The sequence below is a fragment of the Hemicordylus capensis genome, chromosome 2, assembly GCF_027244095.1.
Source record: "Hemicordylus capensis ecotype Gifberg chromosome 2, rHemCap1.1.pri, whole genome shotgun sequence".
In the NCBI taxonomy this organism is placed as follows: Eukaryota; Metazoa; Chordata; class Lepidosauria; order Squamata; family Cordylidae; genus Hemicordylus; species Hemicordylus capensis.
The window spans coordinates 300,675,203-300,691,276 of record NC_069658.1 but is presented as its reverse complement, the minus strand read 5'-3'; the positions used below and the strand labels follow the sequence as shown (position 1 = coordinate 300,691,276).

At 45.2% G+C, this 16,074-nt stretch overlaps 1 protein-coding gene across 9 annotated transcripts in view; it reads left to right on the top strand.

Annotated features, from left to right (window-relative positions):
* Positions 1-16,074, top strand: part of PLXNA1 (plexin A1) — a 423,385-nt gene that overhangs the window by 122,450 nt on the left and 284,861 nt on the right. The window contains exon 1 of one of the 9 annotated variants that reach the window (XM_053299227.1): positions 11,581-12,299. The exons of 7 other annotated variants lie outside the window; for them this stretch is intronic. The gene's annotated coding sequence lies outside the window, so the exon portion shown is untranslated. Of the gene's footprint in view, positions 1-11,580; positions 12,300-15,541; positions 15,599-16,074 lie in introns of those variants that run through there. One more of the 9 variants, XM_053299230.1, reaches the window with a different exon arrangement.

The following is a 16,074-nucleotide window of genomic DNA, read 5'->3' as shown; positions in this document are numbered from 1 at the left end:
GAAATTTAGGACGAACAAAAAGGAAGTACTTCTTCACACAGCGCATAATTAATCGATGGAATTCTCTGCCACAGGATGCCTATGGCGGCAAATTTTGAGGGGCAGCAAATGTTTGACAGGTGAACTAAAACGTTGGTTTTAACATCCTCCTGTATGTATTGTACTGTGGGGAGCTGCAGCAGAGAGCCCGGCAGTGCAACGCCCATGATCTGCACTGCCCAACCAGGCAAAGCTCAGTGGGTTGAGTGGGTTGAGGCCGCCGCCTCCGCCTCTCCACTTAGGAGCAACGCCAACGACCTGGAAGAAACCAGATGGCATGGAACTAGCCCAGTGCCCCCCCCCCCCGGCAAGAGCAAGGCCGAGCTGCGAGTGGAGCACTGAGCGAAGCAGAAGGCTGAACGGGCCCTTAGGCAGACCAGAAAGGGAGAGCAGGGCCTGCTGGCTCCTGTCTCTTCCAAGCCCGGGAGGTGTCCAGCGATGCACAGCCAGATATGGCTCTGCTCAGGGGTGCAGTAGGTGAGGGAAGGAGGGGATGCGGCTGGTCGGCTGAGCTGACCCTGAGCGCCCCTGCCTTTTCCTTCTCCTCTTTTCACGGCGGTGAAGTGGCTCCCAGAGCACTTTCAAGTGGACAGCCGGTCTGCACTGAAGAAGCTGGCCAAGAAACTGGAACTCCAGCATGGGAGGGAGCACAGGGCAGGGGAGGGGCAGTCAGGCAGCCTTTTGCTAGATTGGGAGGCAGCAGCAGAGTGCCTCTGAACATATGCAGAGAGTGGCTTCCACCCTGGAGCACCTGCATGTCTGTGGATGAGGCGCCAGGGGGCAGGCTAATGTTTTTTTATATAAAATGTCAGTGTTGTGCAGTTGTTGTCCTTTTTTTCTGTCAGCTAGTTTTGTCTCTGTGTTGGGACAGAGGGGCAGCAAATCTTTGGTTGCCTGTGGGCAGCAAAAAGCTTAATCTGTCTCTGAGGATGTGGTGATGGCCACTAGTTTGGATGGCTTTAAAATTGGACAAATTCATGGAGGACAGGCCTATCAGTGGCTGCTAGTTTGGTGGCTATAGGACATCTCCAGCCTCAGAGGCCTCTAAATACCAGCTGCAGGGGAGCAACAGCAGGAGAGTGGGCACGCCTTCACCTCTTGCCTGTGGGCTTGTCAGAGGCATCTGGTCAGTCACTGCGTGAAACCGGATGCTGGACTAGATAGGCCTTGGGCCTGATCCAGAAGGGCTGTTCTTATGTTAACCTTTGTTCTTAGACCATCAGTTTAAAAACAAAAACAAAAACGGTTTCTGAACCAGTAACCTGAATTCGTTTTGTTTCTGTTCCGGTTCAAGCTCAACAGAAACTTTCAAATAAAGATTCAGGTTTTGTTCTGGTTTGGGAACATTTAAAAAAAAAGTTGAGATTGTTTGACTTCCTGTACTTTGTTCTTCTTTCTATTCTCTGTCCCCCCAGTGTTTTAATATCTTAGGCCACATTTCCCTTTCTTGTTATATTTCAAGAATCTCTTTTCCTTTTTCTCCTAGCTCTGTATAAACAGGCTAAAATTAAAGTGTTTTAAATGGATTCCAAGGCTGAATCAGTTCTGAATTTGGCAGGATGCATATACCTTTTCTTCCCTGGTGTTAGGAAGAGAGATTAGCCCTGGAATTTTGGGGAATATTTTGTTGTCTGCCTTTGCCTGTGCAGTCTCCACTGTAATTCACCAACCCAGCCTGTCTCACAGAACCAGATGGTCCTTGGTGCTAAAGCATTAGGAAGTGTTTCTCTTTGGAATCTGCTGCCTGGAGTTCATGCCCTCTTCAGCTTGTTTATTCTGTCCCATGGAAGCCACAGTTGATCTGGCCTTATTTCTGTTGTCTTTGGCTCATCTTCTTTAATAACAATAACATAAACAATCTCTCAATGTTCAATGGGTTATCCTGCCCTAGTTATACTCTGTCTCTTTGTTTATCACTACTGCTGATAAGGTAGAGTCTAAGAATTAGTAGCCTTGTCTTCCTTTCCATGGTGAAGGTCTAGTTTTAACTCATGCTTGCATTTCTGCCTTTGAAGGATCCTGCTTCTCACTGTTGCAGTCGTACTAACTTTTCATAAGGATTTTTTAAAAAAATTGAAACTGAGGATGGCAAATTTTGCTTGAGCAAAATGCCTGGAGAAACCTGTCTGTACTCAGTCCCATGGTGTAAAGGTGAGTTAAAGAGAAAATGTGGGTCGGATTTTGGGGCAGAAAAAATGTAGTCAACCAGAGGTTAATGAAGCAAAGAGAACCATATCACATCAGAACAAACTAAAGCATCCTGCCACATAGACATACCTCAAGATAACCTTGATATCCCCAAGGAAATCTCAGGGAGGTGATTTGTCATGTGTAGACAAGGCCTTACTGATAAATGAGGCACGTCCTAAGAGCGAGGCAACAGTGGGAAGTGAAGGAGGCTCAAGAAGTTGAGATAGACAGTCAGAGCACTGCACCTGTCCAGTTTGTTACAGGTTCCTCTAGAATGGACAGTTTCCCAAAGGAATGTGGCCAGTCTGAGGATTCATCAGGTTTTGAGGGCAAAAATGTCCTGCTATAGCTTTCTTTTCCTGAGACACACAATCAGAGGGCTTAGTCAGAATTCTTTTCAGTGGCTGACATCCTGACTAAATTTCTCAATAGTACCAGAGGCGTATCTAGGGAAAATAGTGTCTAGGGCAAGCACTGAAATTGCGCCCCCTTTCCAAACATCTGACACCCATCTTTCAGATAACTTTACCATAATATCAGCTCAAAAATACAAGTCAAGCTCGTTAATCTTTTAATATTTCAAAAACGATTTAGCAGTGGACGTAGCCAGACCAAAAAATGCTGGAAAACTACAAATTTCAGTATGCTGGGGCTCATGAAATACCCAAATACTATGTGGAGGTGTACTTGGAAACTAAACAGAAGTGCCTGTCTAATTCCCTACTATGCATTGTAGCATCACTATTACATAAGTTTTAAAAAATAAATGGAGAATTTGACTTTTCTCAGATACTCTGAAAATAATTAAAGGATATGCAGAGTAAACTGTGTCACTGCTTGGAATATATTCTAGTATTTCAGAAAGACAGTTAAAATGAGAGCAAGAGAGCAAGAAACTCCCACTGGGCCTTAATACTAAGGATTTCACACTGATTCAAAGACAAACTCACCATTAATAGTCCTATTATTAAGACATCACATTTAACTCACTTTTTACAAGAAGCAAATGGCCTCTGTGAGGCCTGGCATGGCCTTGGGCCTCACAGAGGCCATTCGAGCATGTGTGGTGGCCATTTTGTTTTCAGTGGCCATTTTTTAAAAAAAGATCTAATTTTTAAAAATGGTGCCCCCCTTCAAGTGGCGCCCGGGGCACATGTCCTTCCTGCCCTACCCTAGATACGCCCCTGAATAGTACTACTTAGGGAGTAGTCTTAAGGGCTACTAGATTTCAATAGGTCTTTAGTAAATTTAGTCAGGATGTCTGTCAGCCAGTGAAACTTGGGAATATGTCTTCTGTAATTCCTACATATCTACCACTTGGCGGAGACTGGAGTCAATCACTCCAGTAGTGTTCTGGATAGAGGTGGCACCAGCTTGAGGCACTGTAGTCTGTGACTTACTGCTCAAACTATCCAGCCTGTTCTGGGAATAGTGCTTAGGTGCTTTTACTTCTCAGTGCTTAAAGGTGAGGCACTTTAAGGCGCTTCTAGCTGCAAATCTCCCTGCTTTGGCTAAGCATGGGAGATCATGCTGGGTTTGTAAGGTCTTAACTTCTCATGTGACTGTGCTTTTCTGTGCCTTGTGAGGTCTTGCATGGCAACTTAACTATTTTGTAAAAGGTACCGGGTACAGGTGCCTTTGGAAGTCAGTGTTCGGCACAGACCATTAGCAGCAAAAGGGTAATGTGTCTCTTGTTCATGTTCAGGTTGTTTTAACAGGTCCATGGTGCCCAGGATTTAGCTTGCACTGGTTTTGTCTGTTCATTCTTAGGCCAAGCTGTTCTAAACCCATCAGCCTCCCTTTTATTCACAGCTCTCCAAAGGCTTTTCGACCTTGGCTTCCCGTCACTCTTACCCTTGGAGCCTGTCCTTCCAACCTCTGTGATGCCTCTCAATCAGTCACAGTGAGCTCATGACACTCCAAGCTCTTTGCTCTTGTCTGTAATCCCATTTACTGCCTGTGGCCCTGTTGACAGTGTTGACAAGTGTGTCTCTGTGATGTGGCTGTGCACTACACTTAACTGAAAAAGTGGGGGTGGGGTGTATATTTCTTGAACTAGATAAGTTAAAAAGAAATAGATTAGACTCTGCAACCAGAAAATCTAAATTCTGCACTGGGAATAAATGAGGCTATTTAAATATGTTTGTATTTTTATCTGCAGATTTTTGAAAGTTTGGTGAGAGATTTGGAGAAAATAGTTAGAAAGAATAAAATGGGAAGATTGGACAATGGATGAGATAGTAGGTATATAAAATAGGGACAATGGGCTTAATTGTGGGGCATGAAGTCCAACTCGTGGCCATTAGAAACTCCATCCTCAGATGTTTTGTAAAAACTGTGATTGTTTTCAGGGTTGTTGTTTTTTAAAATCACCACCATGAAGACTAGTAACTTGCCTAAGAAAAGGCTGACAGATTATCAGAATTCTGAAGCAACCCCATATGATTCCATGTTAGAAAGCAAGTTCCTCTTATTTGCACCATGACTGCAGTAACACAGAGATTTCTAGGCCCAGAATGCAGTATAAGGCTTTAGAGTTTTGAGGAAGGAACCAGCAGTGGGAGAGTTAAATCACAGCCATTACCTCCATTTTCAAATGCTTTTCAAAGACTTGGTGTCTTTGGCACCATGTATGTAAACTGCTCCCTTTGGACAGCCCTCCTTTCCTAAGCCCTGTAACCTGGAGAGGGGAGCTCTCACCCTTCCTTTTAGTAAGTTCTGGATGAACATGTTCTGGGCTATCCACTTTTGGGTGCTGTTCCTCCCCTTTCACTTAGGAACTGTACTTCCTAAGTAGGAACAGGATCTCCCCCCCACCCGCCCCCCTGCATCCTGGAGAAATAGTTTAGAATCAGTTAGCAGCTGGCACTCTCCCTGCTTGTGTGTTGAGTGTTTGGCTTGAGGGTGCTGGGCTGACCTGCCATGCTCTCAGTCTGGAATGTCATATGCTTGTCATGTGGAGGGAACCTCCCAGCAGAGCCCCAGGGTTTATTCTCTGCAGCCGGTAAAGGAAAGCTGGACCCATCAAACAAGGAGATTGCTAAGCCAGCTGTCTTGTGCTGTACAAGGGCCTTTTGTTCTCATTCTCTGGTTTCATTTTTTTTCTTTTTTATCTGTATTCTTTCCACAGTCCCTCTAGGCACCCCTGTTTTCTCATCTTAGAATGCAGGTAGCTCCCGCAGAGAGTGTCCTGTATCTTCAGACCCCATGTGTTTTGCCTGTTCGCCTCGGTATCTCTTACGCATTTCCTCCATTCAATAGCAATAATGTTAATGGCATGACAAGGTAGCCAAGTGTTGCCAAAGCGAATCCATCAAATACTTCTCAGCAGCTCCCCCAGCCCCTCGGGAGCACTTTAAGTGCAAGCCCTTTTAATAAAGGTGAAGGCTGGTAGCTCTGGTGTGTTAAGTTGGGGAGTGGGAGGCGGGAGCGAACAAATAGAGTCTTTGGAGCAGAGCTTGGCCTGGCCACAGCCATGGGGTTGAATATCCCGTCTCTGTTGGCTGGGAAAGGGAGCTTGTGTGCTCTTTGTCTGCTTCTGGCTTTGTTGAGCTGTCTAGTTCCAAACAGGATGTTTCATTGTTGCAGGAAACAATTACAAATCTAGCATTAACCATCCCACCGCCCCCAGAGAAGGGAAAGCGGTTCAGGGGGGTGGGAACAGAGTATGATAGCCAACTGTGTTGCCCCAAGTGCACCAAATACGGCCTTTTACAAATGCAGCTGAAGTCTCCCCATCTCCTGTGAGCTCCTAGAACTTCCTCCTGACTGGCTGGAGTATTTAGAGATACTGTAGCTGAGGATTGCTTTTTGTTTTAGGTTTGCATGACTCTGACATGTCACTCATAAGCAATAGCAATAGCACTTACATTTATATACCGCTCTATAGCTGGAAGCTCTCTAAGCGGTTTACAATGATTTAGCATATTGCCCCCCAACATTCTGGGTACTCATTTTACCGACCTCAGAAGGATGGAAGGCTGAGTCAACCTTGAGCCCCTGGTCAGGATCGAACTCGTAACCTTCTGGTTACAGGGCGGAAGTTTTACCACTGCGCCACCAGGGGCTCTTAAGTCTAAATTACACTTAACCCTCCTCCAGAATTATTTGATGAGGGTGAAATCCCCAAAGTAAGTTATAGAAACAACAACCTAGGTTACATTGAGTATGGCACCATCTGCAAGGGAAAAATTGAGCCCTAAGTATTTCCCTTTGACATTACAGGGATAGAACAGCAAAGACATTGGGGTAAATAATACTCCATATTGTTAACCACATCAACAGCTACATACTGGTATGGGGTCTAATTGACCCCGTCAAACATGAAAACATATTTTAAGAATATAAGAACAGCCCTGCTGGATCAGGCCCAAAGTCCATCCAGTCCAGGATCCTGTTTCACACAGTGGCCCTCTGAGAAGCCCACAGGCAAGAAGTGGGGGCATGCCCGCTCTCTTGCTGTTGCTCCCCTGCAGCTGGTATTTAGAGGCGTCTGAGGCTGTTTGGTGTCCAGAGAAATGTGGCATTATCAGGGGTTCCCTGCAGGGTATTTGAGCAGTATAAATGTTCAGAGCCTATGAGTACTTATCCTTTCCATTGGTATTACTGAGTAGTGGAGAGGACTAAATAACAATACAAATGCCAGAGAACTGACAACAAGTGTGTTGTGAACACATGATATGTAGAATGGCTCTGTGGGACCCGTGTCATTTTGGACTGAATGGAAAACATGGATAGCTTTGTCTCTTATCTTCTATATTTTCATAATGAGGTCTAGGACAGACAAGCTTGGCCTCTTCAATCACAGCAAAAATAAAGAACTGTCTTGTCTTCCTGCATCTCTTTCCCACCACTGATGCCCTTACCTCTCAGCACTGATGTGCCTAGTTTGGCTGTTCTCCAGATGCTGTGCTTAAAAAGAAAATGATAGGCAATGTAGAAGGGGTTCACGATGGAGGGATTAAAAAAATAGTAAAGTGGGGCCCAGGAAGAGGCAGGATATGTAGAAAGAAAGTGGCCCTGTGGGCTTTCCCACATGCTCATCTATTCCTTATCTTTTTAAGCTCTTGTCTTACTTAATGACAGGCTCTCTCATAGTCTCCAAATGCCTGCATTGGGGTCTGAAGAAACTTGTGACGCAGAGTACCATCCTCATGCTATTTTTGCGGCAAGACTCTTTGTAGTGATCATGAAAAGAGATGGGAAAGTAATCATTGGCCAGCAGGTGGTGCTCTAAAAATAGCAGAAGGAAGGTGCTCCTCTTGCTCCTTCAGGAGCCACAAGGAGTTTCTTCAGAACCCAGCTGAGGCTTTGGAGCCTACAAGGAGAACCCCTTGTTACGTAAGACAAGAGCTTAGAAGGCTACGGGGAAAGTCCCCAGGGTTATATGGACAATGGAGTGTAAAGAGAAGCCAGTGTTGCATGGATATTTTTTTAATATTTATTACTGCATTTGTATACCTCCACTCATTGAACCCCTAGGCAATTTACAACAAAAGCATTGAACCATTAAAACAATTAAATAGGGTGGGGATGGGGAGCTGTTTGCTCATGACGACTGCTGCTTTGCATGGCATGAAGTGAGAAGAGGGGCTGTGCTCCTTTTTGCTCCCACACAGACTATTTCTTTAAAAGGTAAAGTCATGCTGTTGAGTCAGTGTCGACTCCTGGTGACCACAGAGCTCTGTGGTTTTCTTGGGTAGAATACAGGAGGGGTTTACCTTTGCCATCTCCCGCGCAGTATGAGATGATGCCTTTCAGCACTTTCCTATATTGCTGCTCCCCATATAGTCTGAGAAACATACCAGTGGGGATTCGGGGACCCCTTTATTAATGCTAAAGCCTGATTAAAGGGGTTGGCTGTTGGGAAAGGTCTTTGAAATCCCTTGTTCTCTGATTCTTGTGTTGTCTTTCCTGCCACAAGTCCTGGCTGCTGTTCTACCCTGCATGTGCCTTTGACAGCTTGTGTGTTTCTGTGCCTTTGGTTCCTCTTCCCATGAAGTAGTGTTGTGCTGAACCACGTTTAACCAGCAACCGTTATCCTCTCAGTTGAACAACTCATGGAGGCTCTACATACGATCATTGTGTAGAGCCTCATGGGGTTCGGTGGGGAGAGTGGGCTCATCCCGCTCTCTCCGCACATGAGCAGTCACTCGTTGCTGGGCGGCCGGATCGGCCGTCCAGATGCGCGGCAACTTTGGTGGGGCACTCTCGCACCTGGCCGCAGCTTGCCAGGGAGCTCTTTTGGCAGGGGGGCACTGCCATGCGGCACCCCAATGCCCCAGGGACGTGGTGCCTTCCTGTAGTCCCCCCTCCCTTCCTCCCCAAGTGTGTCAGCAGCCGCAGCTGACACACGATTGCAAAAACAAGGTTAACGAAGCACTCGCTCCGTTAACCTCGTTTAAGGGAAGGGTTGTTAGGTGGGCTAGCCGCCGTGGAATCACCGGGCTCACCCGCGAGCCCAGTGGTTCGGAGGATCACTGAAAACCGGGCTGGACTCTCTTAGCCCGGTTTCCAGTGATCGTGGGAAGCGCCTGTATGATGAGCCAGCAATTGCTGCAGCTGCTTCCTCTCCTTGTCCTGCTTTCTAGTATTGGGAAGCTCCTCCTACATGTCAGTCAAATGGTATTGCTAGAAATGAAGAGATGTTCTTCTTTCTCTTCAGAGTCTTCTCAGATGCTGCTGCTCATTCTCCCCTGTGGCTGAATATGGTCCCTAAACTGATGGTAGGTTTGGAAAGTGGAACTGTGGCATCCTCTCCATTTTGCCTTTGTTCTGGTCATCGTTATTGTGGGGCTTGGGTATTGATCCTCTGTGGCCAGAGGCAGACTGATAAATCAGAAGCAAACATGCTTCATAAGGCCCAGGAGGGAGGGGCACATCAAACCTTGTGAGAGAGAAGCCAGAATTGGTCTGCTGCTCCCCTGGGTCCTAGTGCTCCACTGGTTATTACTACCTTCAACTGTTTAATCTGTCAGTGAAACTCTGAATGTCAATGCAGTTGCTCTGACATCAAAGCTTTTCAGTTTCCGTTAAACACGACACTTTAAAACATATGCACATACAACTTGCTGCTTCCCCTTGCTTTTTCAGCTCGTACAGTTTGTGGGTTCACTTTCAGGGCAGGAGCAGCCGGTGTGGGCAGCGCTGGGGGGATGGCGAGAGGCACCTTTTAAGCACAAATTAAGAGCTGCTTCCCTCTGCTCCGGCTGGAACTGCAAACTACTCTGAGCAGCAGTGTGTCACCTGGCACGCCCTGTAGCAGTGGATCGGCTCCACCACTTACCTGGTTTCCCTGGATCCCATCCCCCATCAGTGGCTAGGTGAGTGGCAGTCGGAGCCGATCCACCGCTGCAGTGAGTTCTAGGCAGCACGCGGAGTAGTTTGCAGCTGCAGCCGGGGTGGAGGGAAGCCGCTATTAATTTGTGCTTAAAGGTGCCTCTCACCACCCTGACCCCTAGTGGTGCAGGCACTGGCTGCTCCTGCATCAGAACTTGAACCTGCTTCTCTGGCTCAAGAGTAGAAGATATGAAGCAAGGAGATAATATGAAGATAGGAGAAGGTCTTTCTGTCCACTGTTTCCTGCCACAGGCAATCTCCCCATCCCTCGCTTCTCTGACCCCAGCTTCTTTGCATGAGAAGAGAGGAGAGGTAGATCCTTTGGAAGTGACCTGGTTCTGAGGATCCCTGCAGGGAAGGGCTTGAGGGGTGAAAAGCTGTACCATTGAGATGGAAATGAGATTGGAGGCCCAAACTCTTGAGAGGGTCCTCCTGTCAGGGTGATTGTGTCCATTTGGAAGCTGGAAAACTAATTAATTTGGGGGCTTTCAGTCGATAGAATTACTTCCACATTGTCCCCTACTGGAGGGAGAGAGTGGAGAAGGAGGAGGAGTGTCAGACAGGAGCACAAGGTGAATAATGGAGGTGTCTTTTCCAGAGACAGAGGGGGTCTATAGATCTTGCTGGTGTGGAAAGAGGCTGTTCCGGTATCCAAGACAAGCTTTTGTCCCTGGCTAACACAGATTAATGGTCCTTGTGGAATATCGCCTGCCTGTTCTCTGTCTCATTCTGATCCCTTTTTCTGTGCGGACAACTTTTGGTGAAGTTTGTGTATGTGTGTTTGGCGGGGGTGGGTGGTCATTACTCTTTTCTCCCATCCTAAATAAATAGACTCCTGGTGGATTGTTCATATCCCTATAGGATTTGGGGGAGGAAATCAGGACAGCATTTCTTTTCATTCATTTTTGGCTACAAAGAAGCAGAACAGTCTGGTTCAGAGTTGAAGGGGAGTGATGCGAAAAAGCAATGGTGCTGCAATTCTGACTATAAAGACTAGGTAATTTATTGTCGAGAGGGAATGTTAACTCCTCAAAAGGAGCAAGATTCTATTCCTGCTAAGGTAAAAGCAGTGCAGTATAAGGGTTAGAACAAGGGTGGACTTGACTGAATTGTCCATCTGTTGCCTGTGTTTGGGTGGAAATCCTAAGCTTTAATGGGGTCAACCTTTTGGAAATTCCATCTGGACCCCGCATGGAGGATAAGAGTTTTAATTGCACACTGCGATACCCATCTTGCCTGAGTGATCCCCTGTCAAGAGTAGAAAAGCTGCATTCTTAGTTTTGCCCTGGTTGCCGCAGTATGTCTGGGATTGGCCTGTGCATTAGTATGGTAACTATGACAGTCTCCACAACGCCCATCACTTTTGCTTATACTTGTTCATTCACAAGAACGATGGCAGGGTAAGTCACCTTTTACTGTTCCTCTGTGGCTTGACCTCTGTGGTTCCTATGGTAACGACCAATACATGCAACTGAAGCTGTGGAGATTTCCAGATGGGGAGGAAAATCTACCATAAATCACAAGTGAAATGGAGGTGCAAACAGTGATGAAATAGGGACTGGAATGTGGAAGGCTTTAGGAATGAAGGGCTTCTTCTGTCACTGAAAGCTGCTGCCTGATTCTCTCATAATTCTTGGAGCCTTTTGATACTCTCAGTGCATTCATCTGTATTGCATGGCCCCCAGTAGGGGGCTGTGCTCTCAGCGTTGGCTCCACCTGCCTGGCTGAGGCCTGCAAAGCTCAAGACAAGCTGCTGCTGGGCCCCCTTTTATCCCTTTCTTTCTCCCTTGTTAATTATTGGGAGGCCTTTTGGATATGGGGGAAATTGAGGTGGCCTTACGGTTGAATTGCTCCTGCTGAGAAGGATAGGAGCGCAATTTAGGCAGGCTCTGATGATCAAAAGAGAGTAGAATGAACTTTGAGCTGAATTTGCCCATGGGCAAAGGTGTATGTGAGTGGCAGGGACCTGCTGCATGTTTCTTGCTGTGGATATTTGAACACATCTGGGGCTGTCCTTTGTGAGGGGCCATCTTGAGACACTGTGTATCAGTTTCACAAGAGATTATTTGGAATAGGGCTATGTGTCTCAAAGGCAGGAGTTAGTCCTCAAACCACCAGCTCCTGAGGAGACTTGTGTGGACTGCTGTGATTATAGGGATAGTCTTGGCTCTGAATTTTATGTAATCAGTACAGTACAGCATAAACAAACAGGCAGATTAGGATCACTGGGGTAATCCTTGGGCATTTTACAGTATTGCAGATAACTGAAGGCTGTGTTAATCAAAGAGCAGCCAAGATGGGGATGACATGCTATTGGGATTTAGATATGCTGCTGTGTTTAGTGAGCTAAGAAGCTAGTCGCCCAGTATTGGGAGACCTGCATTCTAATCCTGTCTTAGGCCACAACAGCAAAATACTGGGGGGTTAAAGTGCTGATTTAGAAATGATGACTTCTATGGCTTTTCAGCTTTATTCTCCACTCAGACATCAAACTTTTTTTGTGTTGCTAACATTATTAGCATAATCTACTCAAGAGAGATGTAAGACTTGAATATTTGAGGGAGAAAAAGAAGGATCTGTGAATGAGGTGCATACTTCCAGTTGTTGGTGAAGGTCTGAGCATGGAAAAGTGGCTTCAGGTGCTGATTGAAGTTCACTGGTAGAACAACATGTAGAGATTCAGGATGGAGAAAGAAGAAATTACAGGGCAAGGCTGAAGCATATCACTGCAGGTACTCATTAACTCAGAATTTCAAAACTGGTATTTTGGTGTTTCTCCTTCTTTATCCCAGGAAATTGAGGAGGATGAGCCTGATGATGCATTGCACGATAATAATGTGACTGTATGATTTCTGAAACAGTAGACCATGGTAGAGGGTTTATCATTGGTGTATTACAGTCCAAGATTGTCTAAAGTGCTGGATGTGAAGGCAGATCCCTAAAATGTCTTCACAGCATAAAATACATTTTAGCAGAGATATTGTAATTGCTGATCCCATTTGCTAATGCTAAACATCCTTGTGGCAACTACAGCAATTGCTTACATGAAAAGCAATAACAGGAAAGCTATCGAATTTATTTTCAGCATCCTTTTAATGTAATTTAGCAGCTGGAAATAGGGGAAGGGAACCAGCATCATGTGACAAGGTTTTTCATTTCAGATCATGAGTTGAAAAATGAGAGTAGATGTTTGGGAATATTTGGCCAGAGATTTCTGCCCTAACCGTTTAATTGAGAAATAATATGAGTAATTCAGTTTTCATAGACTGAAACCTCTGACATGAACATTTCTAGGTTTCCTCTCTCTCTCTCGAGAAAAGATCTTTACTTCACAGTAGCCCTTGCTAATCAGTACATGTTGGATCAGGTACATGGACTGCTACACCAGCTTGATGTTATAGCTTGCGGTATTGTGCTGCTGATGTGAGGTGACCCATGCTGTTGTCACTGGTGCAGCAGTGTCTATTACTGTACCAGAAACAGTTACCATCCCCAGTGTTTTTCTTCAGTGTATAGAAGATACAGCTAGAGATATGCAAGCCCTTCCGCTCTGCCTGTTTTCGCTCTTTCCTTCTCTGGCCTCTGTAATTGACAAACTCATTGGAAGAACAAATGTTGTTTTAATTTAATTTTCAGACAAACAATAGTCCAGGGACAATGTTAAATTCATGAAACTGGCTTAATGTGATGAAATTTAATGAGGCAATTTGTGTTCTGCCCTGGGCTTTTGCAATGTGCTTGCCCCTAGCTGTGTGAGATGCTGCTTTCTCTGTAAGCAAGGGGTCACACTGTTCCTCTAGTGCTTTTCCTCTCTTCCCATGCTCTTAAAAGGGCTTCTTCCCTTTCTCATCATAAAGACATTCCTGAATGCCAAGGTGTGTGCTTGTATTCATGCATGTTCACACACATTTTAGTGGATTTACATCATGCTTTCAACCGTGGGGAACTTGTCGCTGCTCCTTCACTCCCTCATCCTCATTAAACTTTTTATAGAGTATGGAATGCAACATCATCATCATTAAACTTTATAGAATGTGGATCATACTGATAAAAATAAGCTGAATGCAGCCAAAACGGAATTACTGCTGGGTGTGAAGTTCTCATTTATTTATTTATTTATTAAAAGGACTCCTATGCTGCCAGTTTGGTTTAAAATGTGAACTACCCAAAGAGGCTAACCTTACACTTTAAAATACAGTTGTAAAATGTAATTAATAACCAGCAAATGGAACAGCAGATAAAACGACACAACAAAACAACAGCAGAGATTCAGCAAACTTAATCAGCCAAAAGCCTAATGAAACAAAACTGTTTTGAGGAAACAAAGGAATGGCAATTGGGGGTGGGGGAAGAAACTAATAACCTAAGGCAAGAAGTTCCAAAACAACTGAGAAGGCCCTCTCCTATGTTCCTGTCAATCATGCCTTGTATAGGGACAGGTCATGCAACAGGGCCTCTCCAGATTACAATCCTGCATAGATCAGATTGTACACAAGGAGACAGTCTATGTGATGGGATGCAATAGTTTGAAGTAAATACATATACAACAAATATTTATACACTGATTTTCAACAAAAATTCCCCAAGCGGTTTACATAGATATAAAAAAATAAAATGGTTCCTTGTCTCCAACAGGCTCACAATCTAAAAAGATATATAAGGTAAACATTAGCAAAGCCACCAGAGGGATGTTTTGCTGGGGTTAGATAGGGCTAGTTGCTCTCCCCTTGCTAAATAAAGAGAATCACTATTTCTAAAAGGTGTCTCTTTGCTTAGTCAGCAGATGGCCGCATTAACTTCTGTTTTTCATACCAGTCACTTTCAAAAGTCTTCAGGCAACTCCAAACTAATTCCATCGATGCATATTGTGGGTGGTATAATTCATATGCAGGTCAACATAGCTAACTGTACGTCTTTGCTTCTTGATGTCACAATAAGTTGTACTAAACCATTGTTTTTCCTTCCAGTGAGGTAATGGTGGTGGTGGTTAAAATAAAGCACATGCTGATCCCCACTTTTATATCTATATTTATGGTGTGCCAATATTTGGAGTACTGTGTATCTTAAGCAGTATCTTAAGGTCACCGTATCTTAAGAAGGATAATGTAGAACTGGAAAAGGTGCAGAAGAGGGCAACCAAGGTGATAAAGGGCCTGGAGCACCTTCCTTATGATGCAAGACTACAGCATCTGGGGCTCTTTAGTTTAGGAAGGAGGTGTATAAAATTAGGCATGGAGTAGAGAGAGTGGACAGAGATAAATTTTTCTTCCTCTCTCACAACACTAGAACTAGGGATAATCCCATGAAACTGAAGGTCGGGAAATTTAAGACCAAAAAAAGGAAGTACCTTTTCACACAGCACAGAGTTAATCTATGGAATTCTCTGTCACAAGATTTGGTGACAGCCTGGAAAGGGGCTTAGACAAATTCGTGGAGAACAGGTCTATCAATGGCTACTAGTCTGGTATCTATGGACTGCCTCAAGCCTCAGAGGCATGATGCCTCTGAATACCGGTTTCAGGGGAGCAGCAGCAAGAGAGAAGACATGCCTTTGCCTCTTGCCTGTGGGCTTCTCAGAGGCATCTGGTGGGCTACTTTGAATCAGGATGCTGGACTAGATAGGCCTTGGGCCTGATCCAGCTGGGCTGTTCTTATCTTTTCATCTTGCTGTTTGTTGGGAAACCCCAGCTGTCTTTTATAATGGACAGGATCTAACTCTGGTGGGAGCAAGGAGGGATCATATTCTGTATGCAGGGTGTTCAGCTGCCCCTGTCTGCTGACCAGGGACGTAGCAAGGGAAGAGGGGCCCGACCCTCTCCCCGGCAGCCCTTTGGAGTGAGTGAGGGAGATAATGAAGAAAATAGGAAGGGGTGGATCTGGAGGGCCCTCAGAAGCTGAGGGGCCCGGGTTCTTTGAACCCATCTGCTCAGTTACAGCTACACCCTTGCTGCTGACCCCCATGGGAATTCTCTGTCTGCTGATTCAGCCATGGGAAGGGCTGAATAGGAGTAAGCACAGCCTACGTCTTTCAGTAAGTTCGTTCCAGAATGCTTCAAGTTTTTTGGCATTTTCCTGAGGAACTAACTTAATGTAATAGGGTTCCCTGAAGTTGCCAGATAGTCTGAATTAACAAGATTTTTTTAAAATGGGGCTATTGATATAAAATATCCCTTACCACATAGTCCAGTTTAAGGCACCTTCTGATGAGGAGCAGTCTCTGATAAGAGTATTGAAAATGGCAGTTTTGCTCCCAGCCGGTTTCCCTTTCTCTTTTTTCTTCCCCCTCTGGCTTTGCTCTAATCAAAACTGTGCTGAGTATGTATTTTAATTCCACCTATTCTGCCTGCTTGAAGTCTTTTTGTTAGTGAAGAGTTCCTGGAATTATCTATTCAGGCATGTGCTGTACTGGGGCAGGCCTAGGCTTTAGGGAGAGTTTGAGGGATTAACACTGATCAAATGTACCACCTTGTGGGATTTTTCTGCTAATTCTCCATTGTATTTTATCTC